The sequence below is a fragment of the Mauremys mutica genome, chromosome 25 (assembly GCF_020497125.1).
Source record: "Mauremys mutica isolate MM-2020 ecotype Southern chromosome 25, ASM2049712v1, whole genome shotgun sequence".
Taxonomy (NCBI): domain Eukaryota; kingdom Metazoa; phylum Chordata; order Testudines; family Geoemydidae; genus Mauremys; species Mauremys mutica.
In genome coordinates, this window is record NC_059096.1 from 3,103,729 (window position 1) to 3,112,161 (window position 8,433).

At 69.1% G+C, this 8,433-nt stretch overlaps 1 protein-coding gene across 1 annotated transcript in view; it reads right to left on the reverse strand.

The window, feature by feature from the left end:
* THRA (thyroid hormone receptor alpha) overlaps positions 1-7,691 on the reverse strand; it is a 42,995-nt gene extending 35,304 nt beyond the window's left edge. Inside the window, exon 1 of the mRNA XM_044999910.1 lies at positions 7,536-7,691. The gene's annotated coding sequence lies outside the window, so the exon portion shown is untranslated. The remainder of the gene's footprint in view (positions 1-7,535) is intronic.
* Between the last annotated feature and the right edge of the window lie 742 nt (positions 7,692-8,433).

Genomic DNA, 8,433 nt, shown 5'->3' on the forward strand with positions numbered 1-8,433 from the left:
GGAGACTGAACAGCCCCCACCCCACTCCACAGGCCCCCCCGCCCAGGGCCGAGAGCAGATTCCCACGCATGCGACCCTAATGCCTGTGCCCTGCGATCCTGCCACCGAGGGGCCTCAGGAGGGGACTAATGTTTGCCCTCATTCCCCAGCTGCACAAGGACCCGGGGGCAGCAACGTGCCCATGGGCCAGGTTGACGGCATCTGCTTCCCTGCCCCATGTCACGGGGGGGGGGGTGACTTTAAAATGACTCTGAGCCACCAGCAGCATCAAATATCTGGTCCCGTGCATGAGATGCCTGGGTCCTATTCCTGGCTCCACGAGCAAGCGGGAAGGAGGAGTTCAGTGATGAGATCAGGGCAGCAGCACTCCGGACTCCTGGGTCCCATATCTAGCTTTGGCAGAGCAGGGAGGCAGGTGGACTAGGGGGAGAGTCAGGACTCCTGGGTTCCATTCCCAGTTCTACCACCACCTTGCCCAAGTCACACAAACTGCTATCCTATGTCTTCACACAGCGCCCATCGCCGTGGCGTCTGACCTCTCCGTGCCTTGGTTTCTCCATCTACAAAACAGGGCCGGTGACCCTGCCCTGCACCCACAGAGCGCGCAGAGGTGCCTGGATGAAGGCTGTTGTCACTGGCAGGTACCCAATGGCCCGGTCCCTGAGTCCATCCAAGTGGCGTCTGGGCGGCCCCCATAGGATGCCCCTGAGGGCCGTGCACTGCAGCCGGGGCAGACAGACGCTGCGGCTCGGTCTCAGATGGGCTGGGGAGCTGCAGCACCCGTGCTGCTGTTTGCAGACAGCTCCCCGCCCACCCCGCGGCAGTGACACTGGGGCAGCCGGTTCGGGGTCACGCGCTGGGGCTGAAAAAAGCAGCGCAGAGGTTCGGGCCGGAGACCGTCCCCCCGGCTGGGTCTCGGAGCCCGGGCTCCAGCCTCGACAGGGTCGTCAGCCCTGCAGCGCGAAGCCTGAGTCAGCAGCGCCAAGCTGGGCCTGGTTCCAGGTCGATCCTCCACTGCACCGAGCCGGGAGCCTCACCGGAGCCGTTCTCCCCAGCCTGCCTGGCCTGCGCTTCAGCTGAGGTTCGCTCCCATCCCCTGGGAGCCGAGCACGCCTGCTAACACGCCCCACCTGGTCCGGCCAGCCAGCCTGAACCCTGCCCCCCTCCAGGGAGGGCCAAGGCCGGGGCTGGGCCGGCCGGGGCGCGCTCTGGCGACCTCGCACACCGAGCTGGCTGCGGGGCCCTGGCAGGAAGTTGCACGGCGCAGGCGGAGCCGGAGAGCAGGAGGACGAGCCAGCTGCACGCGAAGGGGGAGGGCGGCTGCTTCAACAAGTTCTCGGCCCTGCTCCGCCCTGAGCGCGGCGCTGTCTTCGGCACAGCCCTGGGCCGGCACCTTTACCCAGACTGCCGACGCCCCCCAGGAGGGGCTGGGGGGCAGCACCATCCCCCACGTGGAGACACCAGGGCACGGAGCAGGGCTGCACGGCGACTTGGCCAGCACCAGACCCCACATCGGCTGGCTCCTGGCCCCTACTGGGCTAGGAAATGCCCCCCCCCAGAGCCGGGAATAGAACCCAGGAGTCCTGACCTCTCAACCCCCACCCCAACCACGACACTCCCGAACCCAGGGGTCCAGACGACTCCTTCGCTGCTCCAGCCACTAGCCAGGGCTTCCTCCCCTCCCAGCCTTGCTCCACCAGAGCTTGCACGGCCTCCTGGAGACCCCAGCCCATAACACTGGGGGGGGGGGGGAGAGAAAGCCACAGGAGAGCTGGGCTGGGTCCCCAGTTTTGAATTCCAGGCGTCCTTGCAGCCAGAATCCAGCCAGGCCAAGGAACTTCCCAGTGTCGGGGCCAAGGGCCTGTCCCGGCTCTGCCCCCCGGCTGCTGTGGGATCGCACCGTCAGCACTTCCCAGGAGGGTGGCGACCCACATTCCAAGCGCTCCTCCCAGCTGCCTGTGTCTAGTGCAGACACGGGGGTGGACGGGCCCTCCCCCCCCCGCACGGGAGCACTCAGAGGTGCAGGCACTTGGGTGTCCCCTGGCGGGAGAGCGGCTGACGCCACCAGAGCGTGATCCCTAAGCTGAGGCTGTCCCCTGACCCCCCCACCAAGGTGCCAGAGGATGGTGCCTGTGTGGGGGGGTTGCCCCTACATTCTGCGTCCCCCCCGGGGAGGCCCCCTCCTCTGCCACTTCCTGTGTACAGGGCAAAGAGGATGAGCAGGGGAAATCAAACCCTGCCCGGCCTGTCTTAGCTGTTCCTTGCCTGCTCCGCTGCAGCTCGCCATGCGGTGGGCACGCACACGTCTGCTCATCCATGCGTGTGTGCTTGAAGGAACACACACACATCTCTACACGAACCCCTGCGCGCTCCTACTACACACGTGGGGATGCATATGAATGTATGTGTCCGTGCACACGCTCCTGAGTCTGTGCGCATGCCAGGATGTGCCTGTGCACACAGGGGCACGGATTCACCCTTGCACACACAGGGGGGAACGGATTTGTGTCTGCTTGTCCAGAGGCTGCGCGAGGGCACGGGGATCCATGCGCGTGCATGAGGCCAGGGTGGGCTGCAGACGTACGGATGGATCCACGTGTGCACGAATCCATGTCTGCGGCTGCATGCATGTGTGCAGCACATGCACCCGCACGCACGTCACTTGTCTACTGCAGGGACTTTTGCCAAGTGGGGGGGAGAAGAATCCATTAAAGAAACCTCCAGCTCTCAGCGAGTTCCCCACCCTGAGAAACACCCTGGGGCCCAGGAGAAAAATTAAAAAACCTGAAGGAGCTGAGGGGGAGAGGGGAGGTGTGGTGGGGCGGGGGGGTCCTGCAAACCGGTTCCACAAGGTGCTGGCGCGGGCGTGTGCCTGCCCTCAGCTCCACAGCAGGGAAGGAAATGAAATCCCTGCGCCCCCCTCCCTCCCAGGATGCCCTGTGACAGGCTGGGGGGGCGCTGTGCTCAGGCAGGGGCACACAACAGCCCCCGCTCCCCTTGCATCACACCCAGGCAGGGACCCACCCCCAGATCTCCCCATTTGCAGCCACTTCTCACCATCTGCCTCGCCCCTGTGCAGGCAATCCAAGGCCACGGGGCGGGGGGGGGGGAGGGGCAGCAGGCCATGGAGAGGGCAGCTCTGAGGGCTGGCGCAGCCAAAGGTCATGCCAGGCGAGCCGGAAAAGCTGGCACAGGGTTTGCCCCACAGCCATCACTGCTGTGAGGTGCCTGCTCACAAGCCATACAGGCCGAGGACTCCCTTGGCGGCTCCGCTCGGCCCCGGGAGCAGACAGGGTGGCAGGGCCTCGGAGCAGGATAGGGGTCAGGAACGTTTGATGCAGCGTGGCCACAAGCCAGGGGGAGCCGGTGCCCACCAGGCACCAGGAAGCAGAGAGCTGCATGCGCAGATGCCTGCATACCCCTCCTCGGCGACACCAGCGTACCATGCAAATGTACCAGCGTGCACACGTGCCCCGGGGCGCCTAACCCGGGGGGCAGCTTGATTTCTCAGTGCCTCTGTTCCCCACCCGCACAGTGGGGAAAACCCCTGCTTTCTCCCACTGGGAGTTCTTCGGGGCAAGGCCTGTCTGGCCAGCGCCTGGCCCGACGGGGCCCCGACCTCGGTCACCGCGTGCCTGGCCAGCGCCGGGCCCGACGGGGCCCCGACCTCGGTCACCGCGTGCCTGGCCAGCGCCGGGCCCGACGGGGCCCCGACCTCGGTCACCGCGTGCCTGGCCAGCGCCGGGCCCCCGACCTCGGTCACCGCGTGCCTGGCCAGCGCCGGGCCCGACGGGGCCCCGACCTCGGTCACCGCGTGCCTGGCCAGCGCCGGGCCCGACGGGCCCCGACCTCGGTCACCGCGTGCCTGGCCAGCGCCCGGCCCGACGGGGCCCCGACCTCGGTCACCGCGTGCCTGGCCAGCGCCGGGCCCGACGGGGCCCTGACCTCACTCACTGTGCCTGGGCAGCGCCCGGCCCGACGGGCCCCAATCTCGGTCACTGCGTGTCTGGGTAGCGCCCAGCCTGAATCTCGGTCACTGCGTCTGGGCAGCGCCCAGCCCGATGGGGCCCGGATCTCGGTCACTGCGTCTGGGCAGCGCCCGGCCCGACGGGGCCCGGATCCCGGTCACAGCGTCTGGGCAGCGCCCGGCCCGACGGGGCCCGGATCCCGGTCACAGTGTCTGGGCAGCGCCCGGCGCGACGGGGCCCCGACCTCGGTCACTGTGTGTCTGGGTAGCGCCCGGCCCGGATCCCGGTCACTGCGTCTGGGCAGCGCCCGGCCCGACGGGGCCCGGATCCCGGTCACTGCGTCTGGGCAGCGCCCGGCCCGACGGGGCCCGGATCCCGGTCACAGCGTCTGGGCAGCGCCCGGCCCGACGGGGCCCGGATCCCGGTCACAGCGTCTGGGCAGCGCCCGGCCCGACGGGGCCCGGATCCCGGTCACTGTGTCTGGGCAGCGCCCGGCGCGACGGGGCCCCGACCTCGGTCACTGTGTGTCTGGGTAGCGCCCGGCCCGAATCTCGGTCACTGCGTCTGGGCAGCGCCCGGCCCGACGGGGCCACGACCTCAGTCACTGTGTGTCTGGGTAGCGCCCGGCCCGGATCCCGGTCACTGCGTCTGGGCAGCGCCCGGCCCGACGGGGCCCGGATCCCGGTCACTGCGTCTGGGCAGCGCCCGGCCCGACGGGGCCCGGATCCCGGTCACTGCGTCTGGGCAGCGCCCGGCCCGACGGGGCCCGGATCCCGGTCACTGCGTCTGGGCAGCGCCCGGCCCGACGGGGCCCGGATCCCGGTCACTGCGTCTGGGCAGCGCCCGGCCCGACGGGGCCCGGATCCCGGTCACTGTGTGTCTGGGTAGCGCCCGGCCCGACGGGGCCCGGATCCCGGTCACTGCGTCTGGGCAGCGCCCGGCCCGACGGGGCCCGGATCCCGGTCACTGCGTCTGGGCAGCGCCCGGCCCGACGGGGCCCGGATCCCGGTCACTGCGTCTGGGCAGCGCCCGGCCCGACGGGGCCCGGATCCCGGTCACTGCGTCTGGGCAGCGCCCGGCCCGACGGGGCCCGGATCCCGGTCACTGCGTCTGGGCAGCGCCCGGCCCGACGGGGCCCGGATCCCGGTCACTGCGTCTGGGCAGCGCCCGGCCCGACGGGGCCCGGATCCCGGTCACTGCGTCTGGGCAGCGCCCGGCCTGACAGGTCCCTGCTCACTGTTGGAGCCTTTTGGCGCTACCAGGTTATAAACTACTATGCCGACTTCTCCAACAGCAGCTGCTCTTCATTTTCTACCAATGATCACAGAACAAGCCAGCCCCCCTCCCCGCGCCCCAATCGCCAGAGGTGGCCTCCAGCTGACAGGACAGGACAGGACAGTCAGCTGGGTTTCCTGAGAGCTCTAGCACAGCCATTAATTGTGTATGTGGCAATGGACACAGTGACAAGGGGAAGGCAAAGAAAGCTGGGGAGGGACTGGGGGATGGTGGGGGAGGGACTGCAGGGTGGAGACAGCTGCACTCAGGGTGCTTCGCTGAGCCGCTCCAGATTAGAGCATCAGACCCTGCCCTCCCCTCAGCCACACGCTCCTTCCAGCCCACAGGTGACTGTGCCCCTGGCCTGACCTCCCACCCTGCCCCTGCTAGCCCCCTCCGGGGTCACCCGGCACGTTCTGCTGGAGACCCCGAGCAAGTCATCCCGCACTTCTGGGGGCGGCAGCGGTGCCATGCCTGGCCCAGCCCAGTTCGCTCCCCAGGGCAGGCCCGTTCACATGCTGAAGGGACGTCCCGGTGTCACAGGTCACCTGCCCCCCAGCCCAAACCAGCTCCCACAACCACACAATCGCTGCCAAACATGAAACGCATTCCTGACGCCCCGAGCCCAGTCTGGCGAGGGGGTGGGGCCAGGCGGGCAGAGCGCCCTCCGCAGGTTCCCCGGGAGCGGCGCACGTGCGAAGCCGGGCCAGCTGCCCAGCGCAGGCCAAACCTGGCTGAAGTCTGACAGGGTCCCTGTTTTCTGCGGGCGAGGGAGTGACGTTCAAGCCAGCAGGCCGGGGCCAGGGGATGGCTGGGGGCACGCTACAGAGGGCCTGACCTTGCATGTGTCCCCACGGCACTCAGCCCCGCGCCGGATTGGGCCCCCACATTGCCCCCACCCCCGGAGCCCGCTGGCCACGGCTGTCACCCTCCTTTACGCAGACTTGGCCGCTGACACCACGGCTGTCGCTGCTACGCCCGTGCCGCCCGTCTGGAGCCTCCCTGGGCCGGGGAGGGGAACCCCACTGCACGGGTCCTCGCAGCCCAGCAGTACGCCCCACTCCCCCCCACTGATCCCCGGCCACAAGTGGGGGGCGGCGGGTGGGGGGGAAGGGGAACACTGCTCGCTCCTACCCCTCCCGGCCACCAAAGAGGAGTTGCAAGTTCAATCCGTCTGGCTCTGCCGGAAAAGGGCCGTGGCAGCATAACGGAAACCCACGCAGCCCCCCTAGGACCCCCCTGACTTGTGATCAGCCAGCCACATGCCAAATGGCCCTGGTTTTTAAGAAAATATTTACCCATATTTTCCTCCCCGCTCCGCCCCCCCCTCCCCAACTCACCCCCTTGCTCCAGCAGCCCCCCAACATCCTCCCCCCTGCAACGGTCGGTCGCACACAGGCCCTGGCCCCCTTGCGCCCCACCCCACCCCCTTTAAAAGCAAAAATACCATTGCAGGGCAGTAGAAAGCTGGGGCTATTCCAAGTGAGAAACGCAATGAGCCAGAGGGTGTCCCCCCAAAACCGGATTCGCCCGCCCCCCAACAGCCCCTGTGCTGCAAACAACTCCCTGCCGGGCTGGGCTGGCAAGCGGGAAGTGGTGCCATCCTTGCAGGGGAGATGAGAGGCGCTTTGGGTGTCTGGGGGACCCAGCGCCCGGGGTCCCGCGTGCCAGAGGCCAGGCTGGCACCGCGCAGGGCGAGCTATGCACACAGTAAACAAACCCAGGGTTTAAAGGGCTGGCGCTGTCTGGCAGCGTGTGTCTGTCTGGCCCCTCCAGCTAGGCCAGCGCTCTCCATTTGCTGGAGAGGAAAATATAGGTTAATGCCAGCGGGGGGGCGGATTAAAGCTGGGTGTCAGGAAGGAACCAGAGCGACCGAGGGATCCGGGCTTCGGGCGGGGGTGAATTAGTACGAAACACAACACGGTGCAAAATCCAAAATCCAAGGCTGTGCGTGTGTGTGGGGGGGTCACTTGCCCCCTCCCCAGCCCGTGCCATGGCACTGACAGGGCCCGGGGCAGCCGGGAAAGGGGACAACAGGGAGCCCAGGAAACCGGACAGCCCATGGGAGGGCAGAAGGGGCACTGGCCTGGGGGGGGAGGGGGAGGATAACCCCCCCCCCGAGCAGGGGAGCAGAGCCCTGCTGTCCGGCTGGGAGAGGCAGGAGGGGGGGGGCTCAGCCTGTGACTCTGCAGTTTAATCCCTGCAAGGCGCGGACCCCCCCGCACAGACCCCCCCGTGCAACGCCCCCCCATGCGCCCCCCAGATCCTGCCCTGCGCCCCCCAGAGCCTCACCTCGGCGGGGCTGCTCCTGCCCGGCCCCCGGCAGGAAGCGGCGGCGGCTCGGCTCGGCTCGGCCCGGCTGCGGGGGCCCGGGCGGCCCCGGGCCGGTGGCTGCGCGCGGGGCCGGGTCTGTAAATCCGGGGCTGGGAGCGCGGCTCTGGCTGCGTGTCCCCGGGAGCGGGCTGCGGAGCGCGGCGCGGCCAGGCTCCGCCCCGCCCCGCCGGCTCCTGCCGCGGCCCCAGCCCCCTTCGCCGGCGAAAGGCCGCTCCCTGCCGGCCGCCCGGCTCGCTGCGCCCGGCCCCGCTCCGCCCCCTCCACCCCCCCGCCCCATTCCCTGCCCCCCGCCCCAAACCCTGCCCCCCTCCCCCCATTCCCTGCCCCCAAACCCTGCGCCCCCCTCGCCCCATTCCCTGCCCCCCTCCCCCCATTCCCTGCCCCCAAACCCTGCTCCCCATTTCCTGCCCCAACCCCCCATCCCCTGCGCCCTCCAGCCCCCTCACCCCATTCCCTGCCCCTGCTCCCCCATTCCCTGCGCTCCCACCCCATTCCCTGTTCCCTGGGCCAAGCCCCTGTGCCCCCCATTCCCTGCCCCAGCCGCCCAGCCCCTGCACCCCCAGCCCCAGCCTCCCCCACCCCATTCCCTGTGCCCCGGGCCCAGCCCCTGCACCCCCCTCACCCCATTCCCTGTGCTCCAGCACCCCCCAGTCCCTGCCCCAGTGCCCCCACTCCATTCCCCTGCACCCCTCTTTCCCCTGCTGTGTCCCCCCTGTTCCCTGCTCCTTGGGCCCATTCCCCTGCCCTGAGCCCCTGAACCCTGACCCTATTCCCCTGCTTTGCCCCCCCCATTTCCAGCTCTTCAGGCCCACACACACCACTTCCCTGCACCCCCTCATTCCCTGCAGCCCCCCAC